Below are 17,595 nucleotides of genomic sequence, written 5' to 3' on the forward strand. Positions count from 1 at the left end.
CATCAAAGATATAAACATTTCAGCTCTGGAATGAGTGTTATTTCCTATTTCACTGTATATTTTTTACTGAGGAACAAACAGATCTAGAGAGTTGAAATGTAAAAAAAAATACACAACAATCATTACTTATCCATACTTGAGATCCTAATTCAAAAAGTCAGCCTTATATTCAGGTGCACCTAATGTGAAAGGGAAGCATTAAGACTTCATTGATTGTGAACACATCAATACCTCTGTTACAAGAGGAGTTTCACCAACGCTCTCTCATGCACACTTCACAGCCAGACTGAATGTTAGTGTGAATGGCATTACAAATCCAAGAAAAATCAAAATTTACCTCTTTTCTACCCCCCCCCCCCCTTCCATTTTTACCTCCCACCCCTAGGAGTTTTAAAAGTCAGTTTTGGAAGAAAGAAAAACACTGCATACTTATTCCTGCCATAAAATCTGAATTTATGAAAGCTTGCGATTTAAAAAGCAAAAATACTCAGGGATGCTTCAATACATCTTGTTGGATCTAAATGCTGTTTCACGTACTATTATGCAACATTCAAGAGGAACGCAGAAATATGGATGAAATAAATAAACAGTGCTTCAAACATATCTTCCAGCTCTTGAACATATCTTCCAGTTGACTGGCAACCTGGCAGTGCCTGCAAGGAGATTATGGAGGAGGCAGGGCCAGGCCCTTCACACTGGTGCATGGCAGGAGAGTGAGAGGCAGTGGGGGTAAGCTGAAACAAGAGAGGCTCCGGCTGGTTGTGAGAAGGGGCTTTCCCACTGTGAAGCAGCCAGGTAGTGGAGCAGGTCCCACCAGGAGACTGTGCCATCTCCCTCCTTGGACGTTTTCAAGACTGAACAAAGCCCTGAGCAACCTGGTCTGAGCTGCTGGCTAACCATGCTTTGAGGTTAGACTAGGTATCTCTATAATCCTAATCTTTCAATAAGATGCTATGATGACAAAGTCCTTCCTTTGTGGATGTAAAGATCATATCGAAGTTTTCTTTTCCATACATAATTCAGCCAGTCAAAAGAGGTGATTATCCTGCTGTATTTAACATTGGTACAGCCTCACCTTGAGTACCGTATACAGTTCTGGGCCCCAAAATTTAAGAAGGCTGTGAAGGTACTCGAATGTGTCTAGAGGAGGGCAACAAAGGTGGTGACAGGGCTGGAAGGAATGTCCTATGAGGGGCAGCGAAGGAGTCTGGGTTTGTCTGGTTTGGAGAAAAGGAGCCTGCGGGGCAACCTTATTGCTCTCTGCAGCCTCCTGAGGAGGGGACGTGGAGAGGGAGGTGCTGAGCCTGGGAATGGTTCAAAGCTGCGCCAGAGGAGGTTCAGACTTGACATTAGGAAGCATTTCTTTATCAAGAAGGTGGTCAAACACTGGAACAGGCTTCCTAGAGAGGTGGTCGGTGTCCCAAGCCTGTCACTGTCTAAGAGACATTTGGGCAATGCCCTTAATAACATGTTTTAACCTTTGGTCAGCCCTGAAATGGTCAGGCAGTTGGACTAGATGATCATTGAAGGTCCTTTCCAACGGAAACATTCTATTCTTATTCAAAAGGCCAAAACTCCTCCTGATCTTAGCTAGGTCACTAGACTGGTACAACTAAGACATACCAGCTTGTATAGCAAACTTCACCCAGAGGAATGGTTTCATTCAGCATCAGATCTGGTTACTTTTGCCTTCCCAGCCCAAATGACCAGATACCCATTTGCAGATAGCTCATACAAAACAGTGCTTAGCACAAGTTCAGAGTGAGGCTTGAGTCATAAGAAAAATTAATCATTCTGCTTCGTGCACTTTCATATGTGATTACTATTACAGATCTGAGCTGAAGGCAGTTACACAATTTATCTACGCATTTCTCTCCCATGCCTTCAGTGTCAGCCTTAATTAACAGAATCCAAGAGCATTGACTGTATTTGATTTCAACTGCAAACATACTCTGTTTAGGGACTGACCAAGTCCATTCATGTCAGGGAGCTGCATAATTATCTTGGAGTTGTAATAGAAAAGGTAAGCCAACAGGACAACAGGCAACTGACACATCCATATAACTACATTAACTATGTTCACTTCAGCTTACACTAAGTGCTTTTCCTCTCAAATACACCTTCCTGTCAAAGACAGCTGATCATTTATTTGCCTAGAATTCTTCCGTGTGTGTTGTATATCACCTTGTTCACGTGTACAAGCTACCGCACTGATACTTTAAAATCCTAGAGAGGCAAAAAGATAAAATAATGACTATAGAAACAAGTACCCCTCGCAAGTGCAGTAAACTGCAGAAGAATTATCATTTCTTCTCAGCCATGCTTGTATAGATTGGCTATGCAAACACAGGAGTAGATGTTTACTCATGACAGTTCTGCACAAGCTGCTGTGAAATAAGCTCTAGAGAAAAGAGTAGTGAAGCCGAAGTGCTATAAGAAAATCTCAGGTATTGTATATTTTATGCCTCTGTAGAGCTACTGCACGATAATGGCTAGTAGAGAACTGCATGAACAACCAAATCTCTCCTGAATATTTCATCAGCGATGTCCATCTCAGAGTTCTTAACAAATTTGGGACAATTGTGTTAAATTCATTTATAAAGTAATCTCTGTGAAACGCGTTTCAGAAGACTCACTCTGCCTGGTTGCCTAAATTAAAAAACAGTAGACAGTACTGTGCAAAACTGAGTCTAGAAGCATTATTCACAGTAATGGGTAGTACTCTTCTGCTTGGCTGATAAGCACGTGACTACTCATCAGCTGAAAAGAAACCATTTACCCTACATTTTTTGTTATTTATTTCACTTTGGTGAAATAAAATAATGAGATTAATCTGGTACAATGGCAAACAAAAGCCAAGGAAGCTGTTTAGATTAGTAAAATTTTCAGAAGTGGGTACAGGGCTTTGTGAGAGTTCGCACTAATCGCTGCCAATCTGATCTTTTTTCCTTGCTAAGCTTCATTTAGCACCTCAGGAAAAAGCAATTCAGTGCAAGGGTTTCATCAGGGGCAACTTGCCCTTCTCTTCTCACACAACTGTAAAGCTAACCAGCGTACTAATTTCTAGCAGGAGGTTCCCTTTCAGCCTCTACACACAGCAGACAATGGCTACTAAACTAAAACACCAGTTTGCTAACCAATTATCAATTAAAAACTACCCCTTAGCAATTTATAAGATAAATGAGCTGTATTATGTCAAAACATTATCATGATAATGGAGTCGAAACCACGCAGCTTTACTATAGTATTATTATAATGAAACACACATCTAGATGCTATACAATGGAAAGAATAGGGATACCATCAGAAGGATCCGATAGGGTTAAAATATTGCTTCATTCTTATGCAATCATATTTTAGAGCTCCTCTTGGGATACATATTCTGGGTTCTGACTGCTTATATTCAGGATTTTTGTAGATCAAAAAAATAAGCAAGCAATTAGCAAATCACCACTGCAATTACATGCATGGGAATTTGAGGGCAAAATATAGTCAGAAACAGTATCTCTTTATTTCCATCTGCAAAAGCAAAAAAGGGTTTTCTACAGTGCTGGACAAGCTTGTATAAAAGACCTGCAGCAAAGACAATATTGCTGATTAATGCTCTGCTAAAAATTTATTTTTCAGAAGACTGTCATTGACGTAAGCCTTCTCTTACCAAGAAACAGCTTCAAAGCACAATGAGAAAAAGTAATAAATGAACATGTCTCAAAAAGTGAAGCAGTCCATCTTGCTTGTTGTGAAGAAAAATAAGGTTTCTTTTCAATTGCTATGCAAAAGGATCAGCATGGATCTAAGTATGCTACTGAATGTCAAGAAAGAATATTGAAATACCTAAGTGTGCCCTGTTCAGGCAGCCATAATGGTGCATCAGTGCTTCTTCTTACAGCAATTACTCCCATCAATGTAAAGCTAAGTCTTTGAGAGCTAACTAGTATACATCTTCATAACACCACCGTAGGTAACAACAGATGAAACTATCATCTGCTGAATCTCTTACCATAGTTAGAGAGACAGAGTCTGGCATTCAGTCTGTAACAGTATGATGCCCTAGAAATGCATACAGATTTGCTCTCTTTAATACTATAGAAAGCACTTAAGTAGTCAATCTTCCATTCACATTGTCTTTTGGGAAAGGCTCACAACTCTTACTGCTCTCTGCATTCAGTCCATGCCTATAGGGATGGAGCACAACATGAATGGGCAGATATTTAAGATATTTCATTCCATGGCCACTCCATACCACTGTGGGAATCTGAACACATTTTGCACAAGAAGGGAGCATATGGGCCGGTTTTGTTTTGCTCATTTTTTTTTTCCCAAGAGCAACTCCTAGGGAGAACAGCTTTGTGCATACTGCTGTTCAGAACAGTCCGTCCCAAAAAGAAAAGATGACACCAAGGGAAGAATTGTTTACTGCCATATAGAAAAGATTTCAAACAGAGCCTCTTTTAATGGAAGCAGTCTTAATAAATATCAGCCAAGATATCCAAACTGACAAAAGCACGGCCACAAAATTACTGAATTTAACAACACACTTCTCAGAGATTAAAAATTAATTGGCAGATGCCAAAGGGGAAAAAAAGTGATGTGGCATATTGCATCTTTTTATGACAGATGGTTTCAAATGGATTAATGAGGTGAGTGCTGAATTTCTAGGTTGTCGTTAATATTTAACCTCCAGCCAGCAGACACCTCTAAGGTGTTTTTACACCTGAGTGGTAAAGAGGCCTACCTAACTGAACTGTTGGAAACACTGTGCTAATTTGAAGAGTATCTTCCAAATGAAAAAAATTAATAGATATTGGAAAGGGGGGTGGAGGGGAGACCTTGTCACAACATTGGTATGGAATTGGAAATTCAATACTTTTTTCCCCTCTGAAAAGCTCTGATGAGGAGAGACAGACAGACTACATGAGCTCATATTACACTACGTCAGTCAAATGAAGAAAAAGAAAAGGATCAGTAAGATACATAATTTTTTCCCTTCATTTCTAGACAATTTTAGAATGGTACAAACTTACCTTTCCATCAAAAAAGAAAAGACCCCCCCCAAAAAAAGAAAATTCATCTGCAGTAATGAATCTTGTCACTGCACTTGGGACATCATAAAAGTTACTTGCTTGATATAACCAGCAGACATGGCATGTCTTCAATGCCTCTTCAGTATCTCCAAATTTTCACAGTTCATTTGGATAAGAAGTTACAGGAGAGTGTATCACTTTACAGTGGACAGAACCTTACAGACACTAAACTAAGTTTGAAAAATAGTTGTAAGCAAGATGTAAGTCAGGGTTTGTGGCTAAAACAATTTTTTGCTAATAGACCAATAATAGATTCACGCTGTGGTAACCACAGACAGAAAATACAGTCACTAGACCTTGCCTACAGAAAGCCAGCTATAAACAGCTGAAACACAAATGCTCTTGGAAGGACAATTTCCTTGCTTAAAATTCATCTTTCTGCAGTGTATTTGAGAACTAATGACCAACATGCCACACCCAGCTCCATCCCATTTTACACAGTTCTGAGTGCAAATCAACATGGGCCTCAATACCTCAGTCACCATCCTGTTCTGTTCCAGGGCAACGAGAGGGGATCTATATTTTTGTTTTCAGTGTGGGCTGGGCTATATGCTATATGAATCAAATGTCCCAAGGGTTTTTTCTTGACAGAAAGGAGTAAGAAACTCCTTAATATTGCATTAATACTGCCAAGTAATTTGTGACAAAATGAAAGATTGATACTCTAATTCAAACTGCAGTCCATATATCTGTTCACCCCTCTTTACAAATTCTTTATAGGAAGCATCCATTTCCACGAAAGGCTTTCACACAAATTGCTATATAATGTATTTTTGTAACTCTTGGAGAAGAAAAAAATATACATATATGTAATATACACAAATACACACATAAATATAATATATAAAAACATTCCATATATGTGATATTTTATACAAAATATATTTTGCTGTAAATAAAATGCAGAATATGCTCCTTGATGACTGGCAGTATCCACAGCATTTGCCAGATTTGTCTTTCGTGCTCTGTTTCAGCATATCCCAGGTAGACATTCAAGAGGTAAAATAATTAGCCAAACTGGAATACATGGTGATTATCCAAAATGGTACTTAGAATTCTGCTCTAATAAATGTGATGAAACCCTTAACAACCTCAAGCAGTAAGGGGAGGGGAAATGGAGGGAAGGGAGTTTGAAGCTCTTTTCATTATGAAAACCGACAGCTCTTGGTTCCAATTTCACCCCAAACTGCCACAGAGATTAATATTTTTCTTTCAAAGCCACATTTTTATAAGAGATTACATTTTCCTCTGAAAGCAGAAGAGCTCCATTCAAAGACATTCCCATTTGTTGTTGTCAGATTCTGCCTAACTGGGCTGAGAGCCTACTGTAGTTCTGCAGATCTGTGACCTGCACTTCACTCCCTCCAGGCACTATAAATAATTTCCATGGAAACAGCGCTGAAGAAGATATCTGCAAGCCAAGAAGATATCTATAGCCTTTCTGTTAGATTTATGTCTTTTATTTTTTCCTCTCCATTTCCTCAGTTAAACCAACATTAAATACATTTATTTTATAAAATACTTTACACACACAACTAAAGTTATAGAAGAAATGAAAGATACAGGGGAAAAAAACTGAAGGAGATTCCGACTCCACAATATGTATGTATCTATCTATAGATTATCTTCACATCCTTCATTCCCATTTGTCCTGAGGAAAGAGTACATTGCATCTACATTGCACTTTTTTCACCCAAGGAAGAATTCTCCCTTAGTCATCAGGGCTGGAGCTTATCATCTGCATAAGGTATTTAATGAAGAGTGTTCTAATTCACACCTTGATGAGGTTGAGAAGGAAAGTAGATACATGTGAAATCAAAGCTGAAGGGCTCTGAAACAGCCTCATCAGACCACGAAGGGAGGAACCGAACACGGTGGAATGCACTGCAGCCTAGCCAAGTGCGAATCTGCAGCTCTTCAGGCCTGGATGTGAATCTATAACACAGTGAAAATCAGCTAACATCCAGCCACTTCACTTTCAGCAATGGAAAGATAATGCTCAACGTGTGGACATAGAAAGATAATCCGGAAATCTATCAAACCTTGTTCCCTCATGATCCCCCAATTAATGAGAGTCCATATATATTAGAAGTGTACAGTACTCCCTCTTTCTCCTCCTGGCCACAGGATTACCATGGCTTTAGGCCCTCCCTGCAAACTGTACAGCTGGTATTGTTTTCATTGTCCACTGAAGCTGCAGATGACCAGTCCCAAGTTATAAGAGTCTCCTTACTCCAAGGTCAGTCTACAGATATGGGCAGAAACAGAGCGTGCCTTTTCTCTCGTTTGGCTGGGCTTGTACAACCTGACTCTATCTTAGGGGACAAAGGAGCGAGTCAAAGCATCAGATTAAAACTCAAACACAAGCATCTAAGGAGAAATAACTGTAATCACTGCTTTGTTTTTTTCTTTTCAGTATAACAATAGTTGTCACTGAACATAACAATAAATTTAAATAATTATTCTTAGCTGTATTACAGGAATTCTTGGAGCTCCTTTTCCCCTCCGTGCTCCTTCTGTAGGATCTAGTTTATCATCACATAAGCTTTGAGTGCTGACCACAAGGTTTTTCTTCATTAAAACACATCAGATTCCAAATCATCTTTTACATTTTTGTCTGTATTTTAATCTCTTTTTTTATGATCCAAAATACTGCTCTCATGTCAGGAAGAATTCATATAGTTCATAATAGTATCAACATTAGCATTAAAAATAACGACTTAGGCTTCCTCAAGCCACTGCTCTAAAGCAAAGACTTCTTTAAGAAAAGATTGCCTGCTAGTACATAAGCCATTAGCTGTACTCATCTTTTAAGGCTTCTGTCTGTACTATAAATGTCAGAAAAATACTTGAGAAGCCAAGACTTTCTTGGAATTTTTTGATTCAAAGAAGTTTAGAAAAATATCAAATAGAAGCTAATTCATCATAAGCAATATTTATATTTACAGCTGCTCCTATAGCTACTGAAATCCAGATAGCTGTTCAACTAACGTTCGACAGTTTTTAGGTCCAATAGTTAAAAGAACAGGAGTAGCAAGATTAGAAAATTATTTCTTGTTCTCAATCTAAGATATCCTGAAGGTGCCTATTTTTTTAGATTGTTCTCAGATCGCAACTCTACCTGTCAGACTTCACACTGTAACTACTTCAGGTACTACCAAAGTATTTAACATTATGTATACTACCTAACTTCTCTGTGCCTTGTCTTACCACTCTAGAATGAGTGCCTCATAATAATTACCAATCCTCTTGCACAGAATTATTAAGAAGGTTAATTAATTAATGTTTCTAGCACTTCTGAGATTCTCAGATGAAAAAGCAGTACATATAAGAAGGGCTTTGAAGAAACTTTGAATTCACTGTCATAATCACAATTAAGCCAAGAAGAAATGTTATATTGTTATTCTCAGATTCTCTTTTCTTCCGTTCACTATTTTTTTTTCCTACAAGTTGCCATTTGCTGCAAAGTACCTTAAATGATTCGAAATTCCATATTATAACTTGCTTTAGAAAAAACGTAAATTGCATCTATCACACATTAATCAATTGTATCTAGGCAACATAGCTGAGGTTAGATCATGTTTTTGCAATCACCCCTGTGCAAAGAGATGGACTCAGCACCTTTCACCTCTTGCATTCCTGGAAGTAGCCACATTAGACCAAAAAAAGATGCATAGCAGCATAATTGTTCCTTAACTCCTGACACCAACCAGATACCTCATCAGAGTCTGTTCACTGGGAACAGCAACTCACAACAACATACATTAAATCTACCCTGATCTTCCTGCCACTGTGGTTATGTACTTTTACATTAAGCCCCTAGTTTCTCCTATCCATTGTTTTGAATTAACAACAACAGAGTAACAAATTATTTTATAAAATATGGTCTAGACATAAAAAAAAAAAAAAATCGAGACTAGGTGGATTAAGAAACAGTAAAAAAAAAAAAAAGAAAAAGAAAAAGACTAAAGTAAACTCTACTATATTGTGTATATCAAATGTATGCTGGTTTTCTTCTGGCAGTTTTCGGTGGAAAGACAGTCCTCTCATTTACTTAAAGTTATTAACTGAATGTTCCTGAGAGACATCCATTTAGTGTCTGTAACAATTATCTAATAAGAAATCTTATAAAGTACAGTGAGATAAATAATTTTCAGAATCACATTCAGAATTTAAGATCATGGCATTTGATTCATCAGAGATTACAGACTGTTATTAAAAACAGATGGTCTTGTTTTAACTTTCTGAATACCTGATTATTAGCTAATAAGCTTAAATAGCTTAATATTCTGACATTAACTTAAAAACAAGATATTACCTTAAAAAAAAAAAGAAGTTTACAGAAGGATAAAATGCAGGCTTGGTCACTGAAATATACACCTTCAAGAAATACACGCAATTACGACAACAGTGTGCATGCCTTCAGTATTCTCCTGATTTTTATTTACCACTGAATCTGAGGCTGGTTCTGACCCCTGTTATATCCAGGGTAACCCCATAGATTTATTTCACTAACCTGAATCTGATTTTAGCTTTATAATTCAGAGTTTGGACTTACTTTTATTATTTAAGCATGCTTTAGCCATATTAATATATTTCACTGTCACACAACAAAACTATATTTGCCCTGTATGTAAGTACTTATGAGTTCACATTCTACCTGTTTTAACTTATCATCTGATGAGGAAATACAGACCAATTAGATATTCTGGCGGCTTCCAGCGCTTACTGAGCTGCCTGAGCAGCGCTGCTGTGAACCCCATGCTGCCACCGCCAGAGCACCATGCAGTCCAGCCTCGGACAACCCAAGGGAGGAAAATGAGACATAAGCCACTGGCAAAACAGAACTGTCTCTGCAGCTGCTTTAAAAAATTTCAGTTTTCTGCCAAATGTTTTTAGCTGAAAACTTTCTGAGTTTGTGTTTCAGCCAACTGTGAAACTCCCACATAAAAAGCCACTTTCTGAATTGTTCTACTGAGGAAAAAAATTAGTAAAAGCATTGTTTCTGGCTTCCACCTTGTGTGGATATTTATACCCCTGGAAGTTAGTGCATACTAATATGCCTGAGGAAATTTTTCCCTTTAGTACTTTTTTCATTTTGCCCTACACAGATCTTCATCTGTTCCTTGCTAACTCAATTCCCTTTCAAATAAAGTACTCAGATTCCCCTACTGCCCCTTTATTTTGGCCCCTTGAAGTTGCTGCAGCAGCAGAAAATTGTTAAGTTTTTAACTCCAGTAGCCAGTGGGGAAAGCTTAGAACATGAAACAAACACAACTATAAGCAAAAATGAAGGGAAAGAAAAAGAATTTTAAGAAATGTTTTTATTCTCTTTTTGGGGGGCTGACCCATGATGTTGGAATGAATGAGGTCAGTAATAATAGTAAAATATTTCATTTTCACTCTATTTACAGGACCAGAAAATTTTCAATTCTAGTCCTACCAGACCAGAGCTGTTTGATACACATTACTACTTTTCTACACTTAAATATGTGAGATTTGTGAAGTTTTAGCATAGTACTACAATAATTTCTTAAAGCACTTGACAGATGTTAGAAATAAAATTATATATATAATTATATATAATTTACAGCTACATAAATTATGTTTATACCTTGCTTAAGATATATAGAATTTCTGTATATTATTATAGTAACACATGCCTATATGTTATAGATATAGACACACTGCATATTTCTATTAAAATATCATATCTATTTGTGTCTGTTTAAGGGGAAATTACCATAATCTGATCCATAACCTTTAAGAGTATCTTGGATTCCATCTAAATGTATAGAAAATAACTAAAGATGTTATCCCAGTTATGTAAGTGTCATAGTCACAGTGAAAACATAGGAACAGAAATATTCACCTCCACAGCACTGATATAGAAGGTTTAGGGTGACTTAATAGAGCCTTTCAATACCTGCAACAACATTCTTGGGAAGATAAAGCTTTTCACAGAGATGCCTGGCAGGAGGATGAGAGACAACAGACATGAACTAAAATGGGAGGTTTTGACTTGACATTTGGAAAAGAGGTTTTGCCAGTGAAAGGACACTGAAGCAGCGAAACAGGTTGCCTGGGTAGCCCAAGAAGTCTCCACACTTGGAGGTTTTCAAAACCCTAAGAAACCTACTTTGAACGCAGTGCAGACCCTGCTCTAAGAAGTGGGTTGGACTGGATCCTGGGTCCCACCCAACCTGCATGAGTCTGTGAGTCTATGACATGTCTACCTAAAAGCCAAAAGTATAAGTTCTTACACATATAGATTCTGAAGCATTCCAGACTCCGGACTTTTAAATTTTTTTTCCCTATAATTCTGATTTTTAAAATGAGAAAGAAATCCCAAGGATATAGAAGAAACATACTCGAAGTCTCTGGCTGCTTTGGAAGAGAACTGGCAGATGATCACGGTTATGTCATCGTGACAGAGTTGCTACTTGATCCCTGCGCTGTGGTCACTTCCTGTAAATGCATTCCTCAATACAACCCACCACCACCCAAAAGCAGTGGTGCAAGCTTTGACAGTGCAGAGGACCATGCTGAGGTTCACAGTTTCAATTCAGAAGTGATGGGTAAGAAACAGTATATGCCGGGCCTCCATGCAGTTATTTACACCTCTGAGCATTCAGACCTTCCACATCTATTTGTATTTATTCTAACTACCTGTTTGACATAGCTGACCTACCTGAATAACTTATCTCTCAAGCCAAATGCAAGGCTGAAGCATAAAGTTTATATGACAATCAGAAGCTCCAGAGATACTCAAGTTAGTAGCGTCTTTAATTACAGGTCGTAAAGAGAACCTCTTTCTCTTAAGTAAGGGGGGCCTTGCTTTGCTGGTAACTGCTGAAACACATTCCTTAAGCCTGGGAGATCCTTCAGCAAAGATAAGTGCGCTGTCAATTGCAAGTTGCTTGTTTGCTGCCAGAGTGTTCCTATACAAAGCTATGATGAATGAAAACCCAGGTACTCTCACCACGGTTTCTGGTGCCTGGTGATTTGTACCTCTGGTAGCATACATGTAAAATCATGGCTGTGAGCAGCCCACAGGTAACAGCTACAGGCTTCACACCTCAGCTGTAGATTTGGAGTGGCCTGGGAACTAGTTGATACTTTTCTATTCTCAGATGATTCACCTCCTTTTACGGATATTAAATTCTGCGGTGTAATTACTAAAAAGTCTTTCACAATCTTCTTGCTCAGAGATGAGTACTCAAATCACCTGGGATTGGGCTATAATTAATTATGAACAGCATTCCTTACAAGCACATCCACTTTTATGAACAAACCTAGTTTTTGCTCCTCACAGCTATGTGACTTATGTCTTCAGTTAGTGACTTAGGCTTCAGTTAGTGGTCCCCTTCCATCATTGCGCATATGGGTCACTGCAATATCTTAGAAAGCAGGCTGCCTTCTGCATTATTCCTAGACACAAGGCACACTTAAGACATCAGAGTTCTGCTGTAATTGGGCATGGCATAAGCCTCAGGCTCCTTCCATGTTGTTTTTACAAAGGACAATATAGTGCTACAGTCTCGAATTACAGTGTCTAGGATTACCTTCGAACTGTGTTTAAGAAGAATAATAGCTCAAATGCTGCAGAGGGGATTTAAAACACCACTGTTTTTTCCAAGATGGGAAACATACAGATTTATTATATAGCTTTATATAGTTTAAAAATGCCTCTGTAAATAGATCATAGGACTTCTGTTTGTGAGGACATACAGTATTGCAGAAGCAGCAATACATATATATTCACTGAAGCAGAAGCCAAGCATTGTTTACGTAACTACCCCCCCAGAAAAACAGAAGACTTGCTTTCACTGAGATAGTCACACAGCTGCAGAGATTGTGCTTTTGCAGAAATTGAAGGGGTTTTTTTTTTTTCCCCCTTAACGCTCCTTAATTTTTGTCTCGTCCTGCCCCCTGGTGGGAGCACAGGCCGAGGGTCTGCTGGTTTCACAAAGACACATTTGTACAACATAATCCCAAATTAAACTGCATTTCTTATATAGCTATTTGTGAAAAAGGATGCGTATAACTTAACATAGGAAGAATTTAATGAAACACTAAGAGAATTACAATATTATTGTTATTATTATTTAATAAAAGGCTATATGTTATCTAAAAATTAACAAAGCACCTGCAGAATTTTCACAATGTTGAAATAAATATCCTTTCTATTCTAGATAGATATTTAATAGTCACAATTAAATGAGAACGGATAGGAAAAATATATATATAAACATACAATGTTCATTATTCAACGGTGGTTAGTAAGAGCTCAAGATATAGCATCATCTATAGCATAAGAGAAAGTTTGTTTATTTACAGATTACATAAATTCTTTTTTTTATTTCTAGAAGGATCAACAAAGACGATAGCACAGACCTGCTGTGGGTTACAGCTCGGTAGTTGAAAAGGCACTTTAGATCTAACAGGTAGGAAGGACAAAAGCAGAATCAAAGGCCTTAAAAATGTTAACACTTGTCATCCATTTAACTTCCGTAATTCTGCTCTCACTGAATGATTTCCTCTAAGAGTTACAAAACAAGATACTACCAGGACAGATAAATGCTAATTTTAACCTCTTCAGCACTTTCAGCCGTGTTTAGATTATTTTTGCCACATCTGTATTGCAACCTCAATTCCTTCACCCCATTTCAGCTCAAAACACTTCTGTATACTCATGAACTCCCTCAGGCAGCCAGGTCACCCACTGGCATTCCAGCTTTCTCTTGCCCTGAACTCCTGGTGCTCTAGACTCTAATGGCTGCAGGCAGCACGTTCTGCTCTTGTCTACACTAGAGCTGTAGTGGAGGTAGGAAAAATCATTCAGCCCCACTCATTTCACTGAGGATTTGACAGTGAAAACACTAGCACTGCAGTCTCTGAACACAACAGTGTCTTTGAGGCAACAATGTTTGCAAGGGCACACTATCGCAACAATAAACAGCAAGGGCTCACTATTGCAACAATAACGTCAAGACCAGGGTGTGACATCAGAGTACACTCACCTCCCCACGCTGCAGGAACCACCACAGGCCTCTTGATAAACCAGAACAGTCTCAGCAGCAGCCAGAGACCTGTCCACCTCGCTTTCTTCGGGTGCATCTGCCTTCATCATCCATCCAGAAAACAAATGGATTCTTACACCTTTCCTTGGTTTCCTGCTGCAGAGAGCAAGAGTTACTTTTTAGTGTGTGTATATATATATACATATGCAAACCGATAGAAAAGCTCAATCCTGTTCTCACCGAGACAATAGAAATCAGAAGTAACTGTAGAGGCATATGTAAGAACAAAACGCTGAAATACCAGAAAATAGCAGAAACCAGAGCAGAGGCTTTATGATTTCCGTATATGTTGTGGCCTGGATTCTCAGCTGGTATAAAGCAGCATAATTTCCACTGCCTTCAACTTAACTGCCTTGTGCTCACCAAGAATCCAGCCATGCGTGACAGTTTTGGGCAAAAGGAGATTAGACATCTTATAACATTACGTAACAATTTGCCAAAGTTGTGAACTTATAAGTTGCAATCAGACTGGTCTATCCTGCAAAGGGATGTGAAAATGCCCCAGGCTATGTGACGCAGAATTACACAATGTCCCTGACTGATTAAAAACCTGGTAAGAAAGGGTAGGTTGCAGATGAAGATGAACTGCCAGCTGCAGACTAAAACCAGAACATTTACAGAACAATTTCTTTTGCCTGCATACTACCACAGGACGACCCTTTCTCTACTTACCCACCCAACCCAGACTAATTTGTGCTCAGGCATTTAGGGATTATAAGTCTTTATGAACCCCAGGTACTGCGGCACATAGGATTTTGTTTTCAGGGCCATTTGATGGCTTATTTTAATAATGCTCTAACCACACAATTAAAACCTGATGAGATCTCAGTTTGGTTAAGTTCAGTTAAATTGCCAAGGGTACACCTAGGTGCTATAAAGTCTAATTAAAAAAGAGAGCTCTCACTCTGTTTACTTTGAAACACAGAAAGGATTCTGGTTTATCTCCAGTGACCGCAATTGATTTAGTCCCTGATTTATACAAACTTATATTCTAAATAATTCAGATGAGGACTTGATTCTGCAATCCCTGTTTGTGTCAAACAGGATGTACTTAGGTGAACAACACTGATTTTAATATTCTAACTGCACATAGGAAAGAAGTAAATAATTAAGCAGGAAGCTTTGCAAGGTGAGAAAGTATCTTATTTTTTGTGGTACTTTGGAATATAAAACACTACCATGCTTAAAGTTGTTTGGTTGGGCCATCCACCCCATAAGCAGTTTTCTTGGCATGCTCAGGGAAGAAGAAGATAGCCAAACCCTGCCTATTCACAAACAGCCCATGGGTCGGAGCAACCTTCCTGAAGCAAGCAAGAGAGAGCACAGGTCTGCCCCACCTCTAGGCCACAGAAAGGACCCCTCAGGGACTAGCCTCAGGGTTAAGTTCTGCAGAAGCTGCAGAATGGAAGAAATTACCACCTAGCAAGCTCTGGGGCTTTCAAGACCTCTTTGTGTAACACCTCTCCTTTTACCTGCTGTGATGCTCCAAAGTTTCTGCCCCAAAGCCCAACAGAGTTGGAGCCAACTGAGGGAAGTGGCAAAGGCTTCGGATATAGCTCCCAGGCATGCTGCTTCACATCTTGGGGTTGCTGACCAGGAGAGCTGACTTCTTTCATCAAACGAAAAGATACAGCTGGAAAAAAAAGACACATGGTCCTTAATGGCTTTTCTGTGCCCAAAATCTTCTTTTTGCAATCAATTGGTCTGTCTAATGTAAGGTATCACCTCTGCCTATCCATCTTGCATACTCACCAAGCACTTAAAGCTATCTGAATAATAGAAAACCTCTGGCATTAGAAAACACAGATAATCCCCTTAACTGATAGGACTGGTTGGTACATGTGTCTTGGCTCTGGCCAGTTTTTGCTGCGGACCGCTCACAGTCCTCCCTCATCTAAGCAGTGTGCAGCAAATTCCTTGCAAAACTTGTATCTGTTCCCTTTCACTAGTATCACACAGGATGGTTTCTATATCCTCACAAACTCTTTCCCTCAACCCATAATGCAGGGAAAGGGAAGTGAACCTAAAGTAGGAAGATATTTCAGTGATCTTGTGATAAGTGTGAGGAATTCTATAGAAGAGATTACTCCTGTATAATCACTAAATGGCTTCCATATAACCATTAAGCGTCTGAGCATATTCTCCAGAAAGACGTGCTGCTTGGCAGTCCCAGTCCTCCCACTGTGATACTGTTGGAGGACTTGCTCTTTTTGCCCAGGATGCAGCCAGCATAAGTTACCTGACCTCCCAGACAAGATTTTAAGCTGCTTAAAGGAAAGCAGCAAAGTACATGTCACAAATACAAAAGAAATTTCTGCATTTCCCAGCACCGTTCAGTATAGCAGAAACCATCAATATGCCTCTGTGTGTGTGTTTGCACACCCAAGAGAGTACCAGTTGTTTGGGCAAATAACAGAAAAACAAATTCCAGTTGTGCAAAATTTTAAAAATCCATTTGAGCTCACATTCTGTAAGGCTGCATCAGACATAACATGTTGTACTGCACAAAGTATATTGCAAATATTTGTTTTCACTATAAAAAGAAACAAACTGTAGCTAATTAAATATTGCACTGCCTTTGGAAAAGAAAACAGAATAAGAGGGAGGCTGAGAGGGCTATCTGTACTCGGCCCAGCAACCAGAAACTGTTACTAGGGAACCTACCTTGCTGCTAGCACAGGGCACTGATGTGCTTTTTCATTGCCGACTGTGGTCTGTGGCTGGGCTCTTGCTCTCTGCAGCCTGACTAGCAGCCTAATTCACCTTCTGGAAAGACTCCCTGCAGACATTTTGTTGCAACACCTAGCGGGGATGGTCAGGTTCTCCATCTCTTCAGTCTCCAGTCAAGTGCTTTAAGCATTGTGACCAAAAAGCGAATGACCCAGTTAGAGAATTAAACATTAATACTTGTATATTTTCTGTCTCCTAAGCAACTGCTCTTCGTTCTTGTCTCAGAAGATCTAAAATACAAACACACACATGGAAAGATTAAGGCAAAAATATACATTATTATTTCCCTCAGAAAGATGTGTGATCTCCCCTACCTGAGATATTTTTTGCCATGGCTTGTAACCAGCAAACGCTAGAAAGACATTTGCATCACTTCATTGGAGAGATGTGAGGGAACCTGCTGGCTTGTGTTAGAGAGCTCTCACCCCATTCACATCATGGCGCCTGAAGTGCCTCCTCCTCCTCCTCCAACCCTGGGGGTCGCAGGGCTGTTTCTCACACTTGTTTCCTCATTCCTCACCACCTTTGTGGCGTTTTGCCCTTTCTTAAACACTCTTTCACAGAGGCACCGCCAGCTTGGCTGCGGGGCTGAGCTGTGCCCTGCTGTGGGGCTGGTGGAACCGGCCGGAACCGGCTGGAACCGGCCGTGCCTGGCACGGGGCAGCCCCGGCCTCCCCTCACAGAGGCCGCCCCCCGCG

At 39.4% G+C, this 17,595-nt stretch overlaps 1 protein-coding gene across 4 annotated transcripts in view; it reads right to left on the minus strand.

Moving 5' to 3' along the window:
* Positions 1-17,595, minus strand: part of PLPPR5 (phospholipid phosphatase related 5) — a 233,038-nt gene that overhangs the window by 178,886 nt on the left and 36,557 nt on the right. For all 4 annotated transcript variants that reach the window (XM_082311956.1, XM_082311957.1, XM_082311954.1 and 1 more), the window contains exons 9-11: positions 16,832-17,127; positions 15,640-15,800; positions 14,108-14,263 (exon numbers count right to left, since the gene is read on the minus strand). The gene's annotated coding sequence lies outside the window, so the exon portion shown is untranslated. The remainder of the gene's footprint in view (positions 1-14,107; positions 14,264-15,639; positions 15,801-16,831; positions 17,128-17,595) is intronic.

Source organism: Platalea leucorodia, assembly GCF_965183815.1.
Source record: "Platalea leucorodia genome assembly, chromosome: 5".
Taxonomy (NCBI): Eukaryota; Metazoa; Chordata; class Aves; order Pelecaniformes; family Threskiornithidae; genus Platalea; species Platalea leucorodia.